The following is a 20,412-nucleotide window of genomic DNA, read 5'->3' as shown; positions in this document are numbered from 1 at the left end:
AATGATAAGGATAGCACAGGCTAGGACAGGGTTCAGATCTGTTGTTCACAGTCATGCTATGAATCGTATGGCACCTAACAACAAGAAATCTATGTCCACACTGGATCAAAATGTCCTTGGACTTGGGCTCTTCCAATCTCTAACTCAAAGTTTCCTGAAAGTTTTTCCTTGAAAGGAACAACGGTCACTGGTATCTGTTCTTCTCAAGCCTTGGCATGACCCTTAGAACCCTGATGATCAATAATGTACTCTACTACCCCACCAAGCATTTCACAGTTGCCCCATCATGCCGTGTGGGTTCATCGTGAGACATTAACCAAGTCACTTAGGTTTTCTGTGTCTCAGTGTTCTAGTCTGCAATAAATAAATACATCATCTTTGCCTCTTTTTTCACAGGCTTTGAGAAGATGAAATAATATGATGAAAATTAACATGTATATTAGAGATTGTTAATTCATCTACCACTATCCATCCTCTCCTCTCCCTCTTGACAACAATGCTCAAAATTTGACACACACCAGCCAGCTAGTCACTTGTCAACAGGCTACAAATATAAATGATAACTACAGTTTCTAGGCCATTCACTTAAAAGGGGGGCTGTTTGCTTTCCTTTGCACTTTTCCTGCAAGTGAGAACCATGGGCATGGTGCTGATGAGTCACCTTTGACCTCAGAGGGTCCCAGGAGCTTTCATCAAGCAGAGATACTTTGTACATCTGGGTCACTTGCAAGTTCAAACTTATATGTGTGAGAGATATCACCCTTTTATCTTATTAAATCCACTGTTACTTTGTTCTCTTTTATAGCTGCTGAATCAATATTGTAACTATTACAACATCCTTTGAGCACATACATTCCCTGTGTGGTGCAAACAGTTTGCAGCAATCTTCTGCCAAGAGTTACAGCCTCAGAAATCCAACGGAGGATTATCTATGAGGAAGTTTTGACTTGATGGCAAAGAGAGAGAAGGGGGAGAGAAAAAAGAAAAAGAAACAGAATCCACCCAGTGGCACCACAAAGAAAGGTCTGGTGATCTGTTTTCCCAAAGATTACAGACAAGAAAACTCTATTGCTCTACCCTGTAACATAGGGAATGGCTTTGAGTCAGAATCAATTCTACAGCAGCTGGATTTTTGGCCAAGACCTGATATGTCCTTCCCATTAATTATATTTTCTATCTTGATGTGACAAGCCCTTATTGTCACATAGCAGTCACCATCTTGTTCACAGCATCACAATGTCTACTTCTGCAGGTCGCGTGGGCTGCACAGCTGCACTTGCAGACGGCTTGCCTTTGCGTAGGACCAACCGCAAGAGTTGCTTCTAGCTTCCCTCTGGCACAGTTCCTTCAGTGTCTGTTCTAGAGGTCCCCGGCAACTTTCTTTTTAAAAAAACAACTGAACCTTACAAATGGCTGAGCACTCGGAAGCTGGCAAACACCGGGTCACAGCAGCCCCTGTGGTAACTAGCTCACTTGTGACGTTTTCCCCACCCTGGCTGTGAGCAAAGAGATCATACTTTACCTTCCAAACAGTTGTCAACGAAGCAAGCTAAACATTTGAACTGAAAAGGTTATTGGGGTTTGGAACAAAAATAAATGTGCACACACTTCACACATACTGCTTGCCATAGCTGCTCTGGGGAAAGTTGAAAGGGAAAAATAACTTGGAGAAAAATAATCAAGAAGTTTACCTCTCCTGTCCCATTAAAAAAATATTTTATATTGGTTTGCTCACAAAGTTCTTATATATTGTGTTTCACACTATTCATTTACATTGTGTTTCATACAATCATTCCCATTCATTACATTTTATAAAATCAATCACCATTGGACTATGTCCACCATTACCCTGTCTTTCCAGATTCCCACTGGATCGTCCTCATTTCCTTTACCTCCTCCCTCCACTCACCAAATAGTGCAACCCTGTGGTTTCGCCCCTACCTATCCTCACCCCTTGTTCCCACCGCTCCCCTTCTTGGATCCACTGCACATTTTGTTTCTATTCTAATTTCCTGCCTCATACTTCCAGGGAGTTTTGGTGGTAGAGTCTATCACAACTTGTTCTGCCAGTCCAAAAGCCTCATCTCTCTAGTGGTTCAAATCCACCAGCAACCCTGATGGAGAAAAATAGGCATTCTCCTTCTACATAATTTACTTCTTGGAAACTCAGTGGAGTCTCAGCTCTGAGTTGGTTCTGATGTGACAGCTATGAGTTCAAATCTCATTCTTCACTATGCTATCTTGTTATTGTTGTTGCTGTTGTTGTTGTTGTTGTTGTTGTTATGTACCATAAAGTCAACTGCCCCTCCAACCAACCCTCTGAACAGCAGATCAGAACCTTGCCCTATCCTGTGCCATCCTCATCACCTCTGATATACCTGAGCCCATTGTCAAACAATCTGTCTTGGAGAAGGTGCAAGCAGTACGCTCCCTCCTTAGAGGAAAGGAGGGTGAAACTTTATCTCACAAACTGTGGGCATGTTGTTAGAAGGAGTCATTCCCAAGAAAAGAACGTCATGCTAGGAAAGGTAGAGAGAGGGTCAGTGAAGGAAAGAATGACCCTTGACGAGCACTCTATGGCCAATCTCCTCCCAAAAGAGATCTGTTGTGTCCATTCAAAATCATAGTGAGCTTGTGTGTGTGAAGGAGTAGAATTCCATTGGGTTTTCAAGGCTGCAACCTTCCAGAAGCAGATACCAGGCCTGTCTTCCGAGGGACCTCTGGGTGAGTTCAAAGCAACCTTTCCGTTACTAGTTGAGCTTGTCACTGTGTGCACTACCGAGCCTCTGCTCTGTGACCAGCCATCCTGAAATATGTGTAGCTTCTAAACTGACCAGCCACAGTGAGCAACTCGTATATGTCCCCTTCCTCTCAGATTCCCATCTTAGTGCCATTCCGGGCTTCGTCTGAACACCAATCCCTCCAGCAAGCCTTTATCACTCTCCAAGACTGTATCAAGAAGCTGGCCCGTTCCCCTCTCATAACTTTGACCACTCTGGATGGTATTTGCCTCTTTACTTGTATATTTACTTCTGGGCTAGGATTAAGGGCAAAGGCCAGGCCTTAGCCACCTCCGCATCTCAGGCACTATAAGGTGGGTGGTGCAGCACGAAGCAACATTTCATGCAATGACAACTAACAACAACAACCTGACACAAAGTAGTAAATCAGTAAATATTTGCTGAATTATTGAAAGCTTCACATCCTCCATAAAGACTCTAATAGTTCTGTCTCCATGGAGACGAAGCTCACGCAGGTAAATATGGCGTCCCACTGCTGGGGCCACACAGCGCCTCCTATGACGCCCAGGTTGGGCACATTTTAGATAACAGTGCAGGTCTCGCTCCTCCCATGAAGCCTGGAAACAACAGTTTCTCTTCTAGGTGTGTTGTTCAGGTTCAAAAACCATCTGTCCAACTGGACTGCGAGGCCCTGCATCTATGTATTTGCTAAACCAGAGCCGGTTGCCATAGAGACGATTCTGACGTGTCAGAGGAGAGCTGTGATCCTAGGTTTATGCCTGGATTTTTTCACAGAAGTTAATCACCAGACCTTTCTTCTGAGGTGCCTCTGCATAGACTCACCACGAACATTTCGTTAATAGCTGAATATGTCAGCTGTTTAATATCCAGGGACTCCTGTGGGGGTTGGTTGTAGCTGAGGCTATAAATAGCTATAGGGAAAAGACTGCCCATTTTTCTCCCTCAGAGTGGCTGATGGATTTGAACTGCCTGCTTTGGGGTTGACAGCACCACTCAGTACCCACGAGGCCACCAGAGAGACTCCTGTTAGCACATGTGAAAAAGAATGTTCCCTTTCAAAGCAAAGGGTATCTCATCTACAACTCTAGACTGGTAGAAATTTACCATGACATGTTTAAATGTCAAGGTATAGTCCTTGCTGGCTTGTAAGTGGGGGCTGGACAATTACCTATTTTTCAAAGAGAACTATTTCAGTGAATGGTGGATTTGCAGACATGCTACTTAAACACGTATTCATGGTAGCTCCGAGTTTAAAGGTCCCAAGTCATCTCTCTAGTCTCATGTTTATTTAATACTAGGTATTAGAATGAGTGATAAGGCCTTTAGCCTTGTGACAAATTGTTCTTTAAACCAGACACCCATCAGCACTCTGCCCTTGAGTTCCTGCTAAGCAGAGAAGATTCCAGGGATTAACTCCACAGCCCCATGGGAGTTTGTGAAATGTGAAATCGGAGGTCGGTGGCAGTGTAAACAAATCTGAAAATAACTCTTCTGAAAAAAAATCACCTGCTGTACAATATAGAATCTATTTCTACTGGAGCTGGGGTTGAAATCTTCTGTGGGTTCCAGATCCTGCCCACTGAGACCAGTGGGAGGCGGGAACAGATGCGAGTTAACACTTACCGGTGACACAGAAATACCAAATTTGAATGCAAGCCTTCCCTGTGAAGGTGGGGTTTTTTTTTAACCTCACTGTACATTTTTCCACACTTCTGAGACTTTAGCAATAGATAAGATACTCTCACCCTTGTTTTATTCATTGAGAAATCAAAGAAAACATAGGAAAGTTGAGAAGCTGACCCATGTAGGAGTTGGGACCCATTAACTCAGAAACCGAAGAAAATTCTGATGCACAAAGATTGTCTTAACCACTAGTTCTTATGCCTAATGTGATGCCAAATACCTGACAAACAGGCACATAATAAATGTTTATTGAATGTGTGAATTAATAAAGTCAATTAATTCAGTGCCTCTTTAACCTTCAACACTATTAGGACCCTTTCTCATAAATAATATTCTCTTGACCCCAAAGACTCTTGGATAATATTGTCTTAAGAAATCTAATTCTTATTCTGTGAAAATGTCTCTCAGTTGTGAATAATCATTACAAAATATCATTTTGACCTTTATAGTGATAAAAAGTTTATTGTAACTGAAAGGAAAATAGCACTTTTAAAATTCATTCATTCACAGACTTCAGAAGAAATCCTAGTTCAAGAAAGATTAGGCTAGATTAAGGGAGCTCTGATGGCCTACTGGCAAGAAGCTGCACTGCAATCCCCAAGGCACGTGGTTCAAGGCCACCAGGTGCTCCATGGAAAAGTATAGGAAATCTCTTCCCTTGCAATTAACTGCCTCTGAAAATCCGCCAGACAGTCAGCTATGGGTTGATTCCGCCTCTGTGGTACACAACAACAGGCAATATTACATGGCCCTCATCTGAAGACAGGATCTGAGTATTCAACTCTCTGACAGTTTCAACTCTATGAACCGGTAGCTGTATCTATTTGAGAGTTGTTATGGGCACATTTATGGCTATGGTCAGCTTCTTACTCTAAATAGAAAAGGATTCAAGATGCCGTACATTAAAAAGGGATTCACCAAAAGGTTGTTGTTGTTGTTGTTGTTGTTGTTGTGTGCCATCGAATTGCTTGCAACTCATAGTGACCCTAATCTAAGTATAAAAGCCCTAAACGCTGCTCTAGCCTGTGCCAACCTCATTGTCATTGACACTACCCCAATGAATGAATTGATCCATCTCATCAAGGGTCTTCGTCTCCTGCGCTGTCCCTCCACTCTCCACATCTCATGATGTCCCTCTCCAAGGACTGGTCCCTCCATGAAACAAGCCCCAAAGTATGTCAGATGAAGCTTCAGAATTCTCGACTTAAAGGAGCATTCCAGCTTCACCTTCTCCAGGACAAACCTGTTTGTTCTCCTAGCAGTCCATGGTATATTCAACACTCTTCTCCAGCACCACAGCACAAAGGCATCAATTCTCTTTCTATCATCCCTAGTCATTGTCCAGCTCTCCAATGCATAGCACACAGTTAGTTGCAAAGACTATACCCCAGATCAGACGCACCCTAGTCTCCAGCCTGATGTCGTTGCACTTCAGTACTCTTGAGAGGTCCCTCACAGCCAACTTTCCCAATGCAATTTGTCTCTTGATTTCCTGGCTGCTGGTACCAAGAGTGTTGACTGTGGAGCCAAACAAAGTAAAACTGTTAACTATCTTGATCTCTTCACCATCCATACTGATGCTGCCAATTGGCCCAGTGGTGAGAATCTTTGTTTTCTTGATGTTGAGCTTCAATCCATATAGGAGGCTGCAGTCCTTGACCCTCTGCAGCAAGTGCTTCATGTCCTCCTCAATTTCAGCAAGCAGGGTTGTGTCATCTGCATAATGCAGGTTGTTGATGACTCTTCCACCAATCCTGATGCCACATTCCTCCTCGTACAGCCCAGCTTCTTGGTTGATCTGTTCTGCATACAGATTGAAAATGTATGAAGGCAGAATACATCCCTGGCGGACACCCTTCCCAATTTTGAACCATGAAAAAATAAGTTTGGTTGCATCGCAGTTGAGCAGAGCTCAATTCCAGCAGAGTGTGCTCACCAAGGTTCCAAAAAAGATGTGGAATCCAAGCTAAGCCTGGGAACAGGGTCCTTGGTTTTACCAAACACTTTACACGTGAAGGAAGGAGAGTGTATCCCTCCCTTATTGATTCATTACCTTCTCTTAAATTAGATTTGCAAAAGAAGATAAACTCCAAACTTCAAAAGAATCAGTTTTAACTAACTGCCCAACTAATAGGTTTTAACCAATGTACAACTAGACAAGAGACTAGAAAGATAATTTTAGAAATAAAGATATCTTTACTTCTTTTTTATCTTATTTTTATTTTATTATTTTGTGTGTGTACCTCGATCTGACTGGTACAAGAGGAGATTGCCCCTCCTTCTCCAGCAGAGCATCTGGTGGATTCAAAAACATAACAAAACAAAACAAAAATCATCCTATGGAGTTAAAAATACTCTTTTCTATCACTTTCTTCCTTTCTTCACTCTTCTCTCAGTTTCGAGTTGGAAATTACTTTCAAAAAAACATGAACTCACTCCTGTCGAGCTAGTTCCAACACAAAATGGCCCTCCATCAGATTTCTGAAGCTGTAAATCACTCACTAAGGGAACAGACTGTCTATATTTTTCCCTCAGAGCTGATGGTGGTTTGAACAGCAGGAGACACACAGTCTTGGGTCAGCTATGCAACTAGCTACTAGCACACTATCAAAACTCAAACTCCTTGCTGTCTGGTTGGAATCATCTCATAGCTGACCCATGAGGAAATTCTCAGAAGTTATAAATCCCAAGAGAAGAGACTACCCATCTTTCTCCCATGGATCAGCTAGTGGATTTGAACCTTATGCCTTGGGGTTAGTAGTGCAATTCCCAGCCACCAGGCCCCCACAGTCCCATTCTACCTTCCTAGCTCTGGGGGCTTTGGAGGAAGGAGCTGCACTGCTAGCCCAAAGGAATGAGGGGTTTTTTAGGAGAAAGTGGAGCAATATTTTCCCATGCATTTCCTAGCCTCTGAAAAACCCACTGGAGGATCAGCTATGAGGCGGTTTCAACTGCATATAATAACAATAAAGAGGTATAAGAGAGGAGTAAAACCTGAAAATTGTAGAACTGGAAGCAATCTTGATTTCCAAATTCCCTAAAATCTTTGAAACTTTGGTCACCCTCTGGTTGTGTGATTGTTTTGGTATAACCACCAGGCTGGATTACATGTTCTTCGAGTATATTGCCGCATTTCTGAAAAAGGAAAGAGCAAGTGATTGAAAAGACCATGGTCTGGATCAGGTGCACCATAGTGAGGATTTAGTACAGTGACATCCTAGATATTTGAACTGCTAAAGAAATAACAAATTTTTAAAAATTACTAAAAGACAGAGTGGGTGGGGGTTTGGGGTTTTGGGGGATATTGGTAGAAACCTAACAAATAGCTTAATAATGTATGAGACTTTTAGCCCATAGATTGGTAAGGAGTTTTTTTAAGTTACCCTGCAAAGACTACACCACTTTCATCTGCTACTTCATTGCAGTGAAGTTGGAACTGACTCATAGCTAACCCTCCAGCAGGTTTTCAGAGGCTGAAATTTGCACAGGAAGAGACTACCATCTCTCTCCCTCAGAGCCACTGGTGGATTCAAAACCAGCAAAAAGATACCGCTCTTGGGCTAGCAGCACAAATCCCTAAGGACTACATCACACCGCTTTGCTATTGATGTTGTTGTTAGGTGCCATCAAGTCAAATAAGACTCATAGCAACCCTACGAGCAGCAGATCTGAACGCTGTCCGATCCTGTGCCATCCTCATCATTTCTGGCATACTTGAGCTTATTGCTGCAGTCACTGTGTCAATCTGTCTGGTTGAAGGTCTTCCTCTCTTGGACCCTTCACCTTCCCAGGTATGATGTTACTTTCCAATGAATAGCCTCTCCTCACAACATGCCCAAAATAAGGGAGAAAACAATTTGTCATCCTTGCTCCAAGGAGCACTTTGGCTGCACTTTCTAAAAGACATTTGATTTTTTTTTCTTTTGGAAGTTCTTGGGATATTCAGTATTCCAACATCACAACTACAAGGGATCAATTTTTCTTCTGTCCTCCTATTCATTGCCCTATTCATTGTCACATAGCAAGTGACTGAAAAAGACTATAGCCTGAGTCGGGTGCATCATAGTCATATCATTAGGTATCTGAAACTCCATCTTCTATTATGTTTCCTAACCCACAACTCCACATCTCAGTACAGCAAGCCCAGGAGGTCAGTTCTCATGTCTCTTTCATGTTTGTTCCATATCGTACTGCCAATCACATTCATGCACTCAATAAATGTTTGCAAACAAAACATTGTTTGTCAAATAAATATCCAGAGATGTATTTATTATTATTATTACCTGAACCCTTCTCTCACAACAAAATATACTTCCAAGTAAGGAGCAGATAAATTCAATCACATAAAGATCTCATTAACACCACTTAACTTTGTTATTCTTTGCAGTAGCCTTTCAAACCCATGTAAGTAGGAGTTCTGGCATATTCACAAACAGAACTGGGAGACAGTTCAAGGATAAAGAGGATATGCTCTTTGTTTCTGCACAAACAGGTACCTCTTATTAAAGCTGACTAGGAGGTCAGTTCTTATCAAAAAGATGAAGCGAGATTTTGGCATGCTCAAGGAAGGGCAATAAAACTGCTCCTGTGATAACAGATATGAGCTGCAAAGAGCAGCCTTTAAAAAAAAAAATCTACAATCTACAGCCCTGCAACATTTATTAAGATGAGATTTAACCAAAGACTATAAAATCTTAAATGGTAGATAATAAGGTCAAGTTAAGTTACTATTTTCAGCTCAGAACAGTTGACGAGACAGGAGGACATAAATGGAAATTAAAAGAAAAGGGATTCAGAACAGATCAGAAGGTTACCAAAAATAATCAATGGCTGAAATGACTTTTTGGACTCATTCACTTGTGCTGGAAATATTGGGTCATTGAAAAAGTAATGAGATGATATTCTTGGGAAATGGAATAGTTAAAATGAATGAGTCCAGATGGACCCAAAGACTTTAATCATGCCAAAGAGAAATGTTTCCTGGGGTGCCCACTACCAACCCCAGGGGAAATTTTATTCTGTGAAGATAGCTGGGTACCAGATATGAAGTCTCTGTGTTTTCACATTGCACAAATATTTGCAGCTCCTTCAATGATATGTTGTTGTTGTTGTTGTTGTTGTTGTTGTTGTTGTTGCTGCTGCTGTTGCTGTTGTTGTTGTTGTTATGTGCCATCAAGTCAGAACTGACTCATAGCTGATTCTCCAGCAAATTTTCAGAGGCTGTAAATCACACAGGAGGATTTTATTGTCCATCTTTCTCTCTCAGAACAGTTCCAGTCTGGTGTTTCACAACTCCTGACCTGCTAGACCACCTTGGTATAGTGACATTTAATGTTGTGGTTCATTGTCATCCATAGGGAGTGCTTTTCCTAACCCAAAGCTGGCATCTCTTTATCAGTTCAAAGCCACCAGTGACTCTAAGGGGAAAAGATGGACAATCTCATTTCATGCAATTTACAGTCTCCAAAAACCTGCTCGGGAATCAGTTATGAGCGGGTCCCAACTCCAGAGCAATTAGTGAGTTAGCTGCTTAAAGGGAAGTCCTGGTCATTCAGAAAATGTCAGACAGCATGTCATTGTGGAGAGAGTAGCAAACAGCTTTACAGTCAAAGCTGAATTTGAATCTATGCCTCGCTACTTTCTAGCTCTGTGACCTTGAGTATGTTGCTCTTTGCATTTCATTTTCTCATTTTTCAAATGAGAACATTAAAGTGGGTCATGGTTAGAATGAAAATTAATATATCTAAAGTGGCTAGTCCGGTGTCTCATATGTAATAGTAGCTACTGCTTTCATTACTTGTATTAAAGAGTAGGTGTCTCTAGATCAAAGAAGGTAGTTAACGAACTGCTCAGCCTCATTTGGGGAAGTATGTTCAATATGGACACTCTAATTTGGGGCATGTGTGTCTATGTGATTCAATGCTTAGAGTCTTTGCAAGGAGAGTGGTCAGGGAGGTAAAGAGTCTGGAGAATACATCATTGGAAGGAAATTGAGATATTTAGCTTGGCAAAAGTTATAGCTTAAAATGTTTTAAAATACCTGCTGGGTTACTGTTATGGATTGAATTATGTTCCCATAAAATATGTGTTACTGACACCTGTTATACAAAAATGTCATATGGCCACAGAGAGAGTTTAAAATTAATTCGGGAGGAGGGGAAAGGAAGGTTAAATTGTGCAATAATGAATACCATTTAAAAAAAAAAAGAATGCTGAAGAAACAAGGTAGGTGACATCTTACTCTCTGATTTCAAATCCTACTACACTGCCATGGTGGTCAAGACAATGTGGTACTGGTACAATGGCAGACACATAGATCAATGAAATAGAATTAATAATCCAGAAGTCAGCCCATCTACCTATGGTCAACTGATTTTTGACAAGGAGAGGAAATCAATTAAGTGGGGGAATGACAGACAGCCTTTTTAACAAATGGTGTTGGCAAAATTGGAAAACTATCTGCAGAAAATTCAAGCAAGACCCACACCTCACTCCATATATAAAAACCAACTCAAAGTGGATCATGGACCTAGGACTAAAACCAAGGACTGTGAACTTCATTAAAGAAAAGCTTGGAGTCCTAACCCACAACATAAACAGTCTTCCAAGCATCCTGGAAAATCTACAACCAGGAAAATATAAAATTGGTGAACGGGACCTTCTAAGAATCAAACTCCTATGCACATCCAAAAACTTCTTCAACAGGGTAAAAAGGGAAGCCACAGACTGGGAAAAAAGTATTTGGTAATGACATGTCCAATAATGGACTTATATCTAGAATTCATTAAATATTCGAGCACCACAACAAGATAAACAACCCAATTGAAAAATGGACACAAGATATGAACAGACACTTCACCAAAGAAGACATTCAAATGATAAACACACACGAAGAAATGTTCCAAACAAAACAACTATGAGGTATCATCTCACCTCAATAAGAATAGCAAAATTTAACAGAACAGCAAGTAACAAATACTGGCAAGGTTACGAAGTTGGTGGGAGTATAAAATGGTGCAACCACTATGGAAGGCGGTATGGCGCATTCTCAAAAAGTTGCAAATAGAAATACCATTTGACCCTGTAATTTCACTACTGGAAGTAAACCCTAAAGAAATCAGAACTGCCACTCAAGCAGACACATGTACACCCATGTTTATTGCGGCTTTGTTCACAATAGCAAAAAGTTGGAAACAACCCAAGTGCCCATTAACAAATGAATGGGTAGAGAAGCTGTGGTATATTCACACAATGGAATACTATGCGGCATTGCAAAACAAGGAACTCATAAAATATTATACAAAATGGGTGGCCATGGAGGACATTATACTGAGTAAAATATCTCAGTCACAAAAAGACAAATGCTGCATAATGTCACTGTTATAAAAGAGAACTGACATAAGGGTTAGGGAGAGACTGAGAAGGAGGGAATAAATAATGTATACTGCATTGAAACAAATGAGGGAGAGAACTGTTTAAAAAGGATATATGATTAGGTATTATTGTCATTACAGGAGTCCACAATGAAGGCATCATAATGGAGTGGACTTGTGGGGAGGGATTGTACAACAATGAAACAACGTTCTTTTGCTTTTCAAAGAGAAGAGTGAATTTGGGGGGAGGGGTGGGCAGGGAGAAAAAATGTAACAATGAATGAATGGAAATCCAAAATCTCTGTAAATTTTCATTAAAATTAATTTTAAAATGGCTAAAAATGAAGGCTGGAGAAAGGAAAAAATAAAGAAAATGACATATTGCATTGGGGAAAAATTAATTTCTGCATTGGGTTCTAACCATGCAAGGAATGAAACACCTACACCCACTGGCATCAACCATTTGATGGTTGCTGTATTCACCTGTGATGGAAAAGACAAAAAAAACAATGCACTATTGGCCAAGTGGAAGCCACCATTGTTATTGAGAGAAAGCAGGTATTAAGCCATAACAATAGCTTCTGGAGGGGAAATGTTTACCCTTCCCTAAATTACCCATGTCCACAGTTCAGGTCAGATGTCCCATTGAGACCATCACTTTCTCCAGCTACCACACTGCTCCAGGACCCTATACAGCTCCTGAGGCTTCTGCTCTTCTGCTGGGCCCCTCTGAACCTTGCTGTCAGGTGGAAGTCTGCTGCACAGAATCTCCTTTGTCTCTGCTTCTTGTTCCTTGTTATCTGGTCTCCCACAGCCCATGACGAGATGTGCAACCCCTGTTTAGGGCACACTCAAGTGCTTTGCACAACTGTTACAACTCTTTAGCTGCACTGGCTAGCCTCCTGCCCATAGGCACCTAGATCTGCCCTGTTACAGGAAAACTCCTACACATGTTACTCATGCATGGGACAGCGTTATTCATTTAGCTCTGCCTAATGCCCAAAGATGCTTAGCTCTTTCTCTGTGGGCCAGGAAGAACCACCAGTACTGACTCTCACAATCTTCAGGATTCTCATTCTCTTTGGGGCCTAGGAGGTTCTCAGCACAAGGACCCCGAGTCTTTGTTCCAAAGGACACACTCTACTCCCGACTCTTTTTCCTGATGGCAATAGCGTTACACTGAGTCTCTGTAGGACTCACCCTTTTCAACATAAAAGGATGACAAAACCAACAAATTCCCTTGGGAAACTATGGTCATCTTTTGTGCATGGTCATAGTATACTGTCCATTCCTTGCAAGGACTTTACATATCATTTGTACATAGTCTCAGTCAATAATTTTGTGGGATTTCCAAGTCTATAAATGGTATAAAAGCCATTCACTTCACAGCACTAATATTGTGGTGTAGTTCTTCCCCAACAATTTCTTTCCCATTAATATGTAGCAGTATACCTGCTGAGGCAGAATTTTAAAATTTTTTGCTAGGGTAAAAAAAAAAAATTCACAAGTTGAAAGTTGCCAGCTGCTTTGATGTCTAAAAACTCACCTGGCTTATAGTTTTGTTCTGAGAATAATCACCAGGACAGTTTCTTTTGGTTTTACAGACAAAGGGCAAGAAGGTACCCACCAGCCAAAGGCAAGAATGCTACAGGGCAATGTTCCTGGCACTGAAGTCAAATGTCACAAAGAACAGGGAAAGATGATTTGAAAGATGGCCTAGAAGTCCCCTAGGAATGAAATCAAGACCCTCAGCCACTATAGTCAATGGACATTGACTATTGAGCATCTCTGATGAATTCAAGGACCCCTGTCCTTGGAAGAAAACATCATGCTGGGGAAAGTGGACAGTGTGTGAAAAAGAGGAAGACTCCTCAACAAGATGGTTTGATGCAGTGACCATAACATGGACTTAACAATGACTGAAATCGTGATGATGACACAAGTAGAGCAAGGTTCAGTGCTATTGTTCATAGGGTCATAGTCAACCTCATGGAAGCTAAGAACAATAACAATAAATTCATTTGTCTTGTGAATATGTGTGTTAGGCATAGCACATGGCTAAAACTGGAGCTTCCTCTCCCAGCAGCCACTGTGGCATCATGGCTAAGTTTTCAAATAATGGCTGTGTGCATGATGACTAATTAAGAAGCTATAACATTGAGAATTAAAACTACTGTTGGGGGAAAAAAATATTTTAAAAAACTCTCTTCTCAGCAACCTAAAAATAATTCTCAGACCAGCCTCAACCAGTAGCATCCAAGTAGGACTGGCCCCGAACAATAACTGCAGCTCATGATGGCTTTATCAGAGGGACAATTTTATCATATATATATATATGAAGTCATCATTGGTCCCTTCTCCATAAACACTTGGACATACCACAAAGCTAGTTCATCTGAACTAACTAGTGCAAGAAAGACTTCTTGTTGTTGTTATGAGCTGTTGAGTCACCTGCAACTCATAGCAACCCCATGTACAACAGCCCTAAACCCTGTTCTACCCTGAGCCAATCTTATGTCTCTGACACAACTACCCCTATTACTCCAATCACTGAATCAATCCCTCTCATCGAGGGTCTTCCTCTCTTGCGCTGTCCCTCCACCCTCCCAAGCATGATGTCCCTCTCCAAGGACTGGTCCCTCCTTGCAACATGTCTAAAGTATGTCAGAAGAAGCTTCAGAATCCTTGCCTCCAAGAAGCAGCCTGGTTTAACCCTCTCCAAGATGAACTTGTTTGTTCTCCTAGAAGTCCACGGTATATTCACTACTCTTCTCCAGCACCACAGCTCAAAGGCATCATCAATTCACTTATCATCCCTAGTCATTGTTCAGCTCTCTGATGCATAGCAAGTAATTGCAAAGACGATGGCCTATGTCAGGCACACCTTAGTCTCCAGACTGACATCATTGCTGTTCAGCACTTTGGAGACTTAGATTGATCATAAATAGGTGACCTTTCGAAAAAGAGAAGGGAATTCTCATGCTGAACAAGATAGGACCTCTATTTAGTTGACTGGAGACATGAGGTCATATCTTAAACTCTGATAACCTGATGAAGAAGATTCAAGCTACACAAGCACAAAATGGGACTAAACTCTATTAAGGTAATGTCATGTTTCATGCTTAATGTTAAATTATTATCTTCTGGCAAGATTAGATATTTTTTTAAATATAATGTGAAGAAGCAATAATAATAGTAGATAAAGGAAGCTCTTGTGGTTTAGTGGTAAGGAATTGTGCTGCCAACCCAAAGGCATGTAGTTTGAATCCACCAGTTGAGAAAAATATGGGCAATCTCCCCTCATATGATTTACCACCTGTCAGTTATAGGTCGGTTTCAACTTGATGGTACATTCAACACTAGCAGATAACATGTGTTGCTTATCTACTACCCTTTTTATTGCTAGTTGTTATCAAGTTGCTTCTTTTAACAAAACAGAATACTGACAGATCCAGTGTCATCTCTGTGATGGGTCTAACTTAGGGGACTCAGCTTCTTGCAATACACTGGACAAGGTTCTGTTGTGATCCATAGAGTTGTTATGGTCCCATTTTCTTTAGTAGATCACCAGATATTTTTTATGACCTTTCTTGGTGGGGAATCTTTACTGAGCCTGTCCATCCATTGGCAACCATGCTGGCATTTGAAATATCAGTGCCATAGGTTCCTCACAGCATGCAAGTCACCATGGTACAACAACCCTACATAGAGGTTGTGAAGTTATTCTCTATATCCCGGAGATATGTTTGGGTTGAGAGTTTGCACAGTGGCTGCAACAATGGGCTTAAATGCAGCAGAGATGCTGAGCATGATGCAAGATCGGACTGAGGTTGCGTTCTGTCGTACACAGGGCCAACATGAATTGGTGCCAGCTTTACAGCCTCTGTCAACGATAACAATCGAGGTAAGAAAACTGATGCACAAAAAAAGATTACATAACTTTCCCAATGACACCAATCTAGTAAATAGAAAAGCTAGTATTTGAATCCAAACTACAACAAGTCTGACTTTCAGGAGCTTTGGTGGTCCACAGAGAGCTTTGCTGCTACCCCAAAGGTGGTCTGAATTCCAGCAGCCCTGAGACAGAAAGATGGACAACCTCTTCCCATGTGATTGGCAGCCTCTGAAACTCAATGGAGGGCCAGCTCAGAGTCCGTTCCCATTTGATGGCAATGTGCCTGAGTGAGTCCAACTCTAGACTTAATGTTCTCTAATTTTGTAGACATGAAATTTAAATGGATATTTAATTAATTCTCCTATAGTTGGATATTTCCTTTTTGCTCTTCTTCAATATTATAAATATGCAGTGAAAAACAGCCTTGAATATAAATGTCTAAGTCCATTAAATGTTTCACTTAAGTTTTTTTAACTTAAATGCAAAATATGCCATGTGCTGAACTCCATCGTTTTTCACTTGCCTGGTACAAGTTGTTGCTGTTGTTGTTGTTGTGTGCTGTTGAGTCACCTGCGACTCATAGCAACCGTATGTACAACAGCCTTAAACTCTGCTCTATCCTGTGCCAATCTTATTGTCTCTGATACACCTAGCCCCATTATCCTAGTCAGTGAATCAATCCCTCTCATTGAAGGTCTTCCTCTCTTGTGCTGTCCTTTCACCTTCCCAAGCATGATGTTCCTCTCCAAAGACTGATCTCACCTTGAAACATGTCCTAAGTATGTCAGTCAGACAAGCTTCAGAATCCTTGCCTCCAAGGATCAGCCTGGTTTCACCCTCTCCAGGACAAACTTATTTGTTCTCTTCGCAGTCCATAGCATATTCAATACTCTTCTCCAACATCACAACTAAAAAGCATCAATTCTCCTTCTATTATCCCTAGTCATTATCCAGCTTTCTGATTCATAGCAAATAACTGCAAAGACCATGGCCTTAATCAGGCACAATTGAGTCTCCAGACTGACATCGTTGCTCTTCAGTACTTTGGAGAGGTCTCTTGACTGCAGACTTTCCCAAAGCAATTCATCTTTTAATTTCCTGGCTGCTGGTCCCGAGAGCATTGACTGTGGTGCCAAACAAACCAAAGCTGTTATTTCAATCTCTTCACCATTACCATGATGCTGTCAATTGGCCCAGTGGTGAGAATCTTTGTTTTCTTGCTGTTGAGCTTCAATCCATATTGAAGGCTGCCGTCCTTGACCTTATGCAATAAGCGCTTCAGGTGCAAGTTGAGGGGGATATTAATTCTACAATTTAAATTTTCCACTCCCCTCACACCTCCACCACTAGCTTTGCATCATTCACATATTTTAATGGCCTGTGCTCACAGCTGTAGTGGTGTAGTCTGTGCTGAATTCCACTGCTAACCCAAAGGCCTTGCTTCTCCAGTGGTTCAAATCCACCAGCAGCTCCTCAGAGGAAAAATGAAGAATCTCTACCTGTTAGGATTTACAGTATTAGGAAGTTGACTGGGTAGCTATGAATTGACTCAAGGGCAGTGAATTTGAGACAAGTTTGATTTTAAAGTTCTTCAAATAGTGTATCTAAAAGTGAACCTGGAAAAGACAAGATCTTATATATGCCTTGGTTCCTTCCTCCCTCATCAGTTCATCTCACTCATTCCTTTTGCACTGCCTCAGCCACACCACAGTGCCCTCCAGGCCACAGGGCCTTTGCACATTCTTAGGGCCCCTTTTCCTCCCCCTTCTTCTTCCCCCCACCCCTGAACTCCCAGCAGTCCTTCACAGCTCCACTCAAGCTAAAGCCAAGATGAGTTCTTTGTTGTACATGCTCATATATTTTCTTTCCAAGTACACTCAGCCATGGTGCTATCTGGTGAACAGATGTCTCCTTCACTCAGCAGAGACTCTGGGCCAGCTGAAGCCACAACTGCTGTCTCACCATGAAGGTGCCCAGCAGTGCACTTGGCCCAGAGCAGACACTCACTGAGCGTCCTGAGCATACCTCATGGCACCTGTGGCCCAGCAGCAGACCCACCACCACCGGGTGTTGAACCGGCCTGTTCACCAGCCAGCCTTAAATGCAGTGCACAGCCAGGACCTGCCCACGGTTCTCCTCTCAGCCCCGACATATTACAGTGTGTCAGATGCCGGCTGAGACCAAAATGGGCTATGATTAGCCTGCCTTTATCTTTCCTCCCTCCAGGCAAGCTCCATTCAGCCCTCAATTGCCCTTCTTAATGCAGCTCTGATCATTTATTCCTTGATTAAAAATTTCTGTGGCTCCACAGTGTCCTCAGAATGAAGTCCGAGCTTCTAAACATGACGTTCACATCCCCTCACATTCAGCCCCTCGCCTGCCTTTTCCTTGTCATCGGCTGCCGCTGACCCTGTCACTCTGTTCGTACTCAAGTTACGCTACAATACTGAAAATCTCCCCTCTGTTCCCGTTCTTGTTACTCTGTTAAAACACAAATCCTCTGTCGGGTAAACTCCCAGTGGTCCCTCAAAGTCCAGCTCACAAATCACTCCCCTTGTAAAGTTCACCTTCCTGCTCCTTCGAAGGGCAGAATTGCTCATTCTTTTTCACGTGTTCCGTTGTGCCTTTCAACCCACTTTCGCCAAATAGATTCCAACTCATAGTGATCGGATAGAACAGCGTGGACCTTGCCCCTGGAATTTGCAACTCTGTCTTCTGTCCAGGAGCACACTGCCACAAATTTCTCCCGCGGGGTGATTGGTAGGTTGGAACAGCTGACTTTGAAGTTAGCTGCTGAGTGTTTAATCATTGCACCACTAGAACTCTGCTTTATTTCACCTTGTGTTATATTGAGCTGTTTGTATTCCCTAGAAAACTGATGGCCCGTTGTTGTTGTGTTACTGTTGTTGTGTACCATAGAGTAGGAAATCACCCATAGCCAACCCTCCAGTGGGTTGTCAAAGGCCGTTAATTACACAGGAGGAGATTGCCCATCCTTCTCCCTCAGAGCAGCTCGTGGCCTCGAACCACGTGCCTTCAAGATTGCAGCACAGCTTCTTGCCACTAGGCCATCAGAGCCCCGTGAGACAGTAATTACGTCTTATTCACCTCTATTTCCCCACATAAAATAAAATTTCAATAGATTCCAACTCATAGGCACCCTGTAGGACAGATTAGAACTTCCCTATCGGGGTTCCAAGACTGCAATCATAATAAAAACAAACAGCCCCCGCCTTTCCCGTGGAGGGGGGCTAGTAGATGCTGTTGGCCTTTCGATTAGGTGCACAGTGATTAACCACTGCATCACCCCCACCGAACAAAATCGGCATTCAACAAATACTTAGGGTATTTGTTGACACTTTGATACTATCTTGCTCCAAGCCCAGTGCCCATTTGAACATATCTAACTTTGGGATCTTAGGTGGGCTAAGCAACACACTAAGATCCAGCATTAAGTAGGATGTGGGGATTCTCAGAAAGGGGCACGGTAGAAAACCCGAAACGCCAAACACAGGCTGAGGTCACTACTATCTACTTCCTCAACCACCATTACCTGCTAATTCACACCAAACCCTACTGTCACGGAGTCATTTTTTAAAAATTTTATTTTATATTGGTTTATAGACAAAATTCATATGCATTGTGTTTCTTTTATGTATAATGTGTTTCACAAATTCCTTCATTCACGTTGTGTTCCATACGATCATGACTTTAAACCATGTTTTATAAAATTAATCACCATTGATCTATTACCCCCATCTCTTCAGGGTCTCGCTGGATCTCTCCTAATTCTTTCGCCCCCTCCCTCTGCCCACCAAATTCTGTCATCCCAGCGATTTCACATGTGTGTGCATGCATGTATACACGCACGCGCGTGCACACACACACACACACACACACACACCCTTCTTCCTGCCCCCTCCCCTTCTTCCTTTGATTTTTGCATCTTTCTTACTTGTTATCCTCCTACGGGAACTCTGCAGCAGCCCAGAGAACTGGCCCTGAGATTGTCAAGACTGGAAATGTTTAGACATGCAGACTACCACATCTTTCTCCCTCAGAGTGGCTGTGAGTTGAACCTTCAGGTCTGCTGCTGAAGACTTCAACAACTATGTTACCAACACCCCTTAACTTCCCCAGGATCTACAAAAACCTGCCCACTGGCTGACTTCTCTATCTGCATATCTCCACTGCTTCATGAATTAGTTACAATTTGGGACCAGCTGAAGATAAAGATGTTTTTGAAAGAATATACAAAATCCTTTAGAAACTAAGAGCAAAGAATATACTACTGGGTGTCTTGAAAAACAGGAAATGGAGTTTCTCTCTCTCTCTCTCTCTCTCTCTCTCTCTCTCTCTCTCTCTCACACACACACACACACACACACACACACACACACACATCTGCTTTAGCTTCCTCCTGTCACCCACCTAGCTCCCGTAGTTTACTCATTTTCCTCATACACACCCCCACCCCCAATCTATGAGGCTTTGTGGCCTTTGTGATCAGCTGTCCTGACCAACAGTCTGATCAGCCTGGGCTAGAAAGGAGTTTTAAGTCTCATACCCAAGTGTGGTTCCCTCACCGCAGATGAGGAGGAACGGGGAGTGATGTGGGTCAGTGATGGCATCTCAAGGTCCGCAGGATAGGATCAGTTCTTAGAGAACTCTAGACAGAGAAAGCAGCTAACTGAAGTGA

The sequence above is a fragment of the Elephantulus edwardii genome, unplaced genomic scaffold (assembly GCF_000299155.1).
Source record: "Elephantulus edwardii isolate Elephantulus edwardi_28Jun2011 unplaced genomic scaffold, EleEdw1.0 scaffold00107, whole genome shotgun sequence".
Lineage (NCBI taxonomy): Eukaryota > Metazoa > Chordata > Mammalia > Macroscelidea > Macroscelididae > Elephantulus > Elephantulus edwardii.
The sequence above is the reverse complement of the archived record's forward strand: the minus strand, read 5'-3'. Positions refer to the sequence as shown.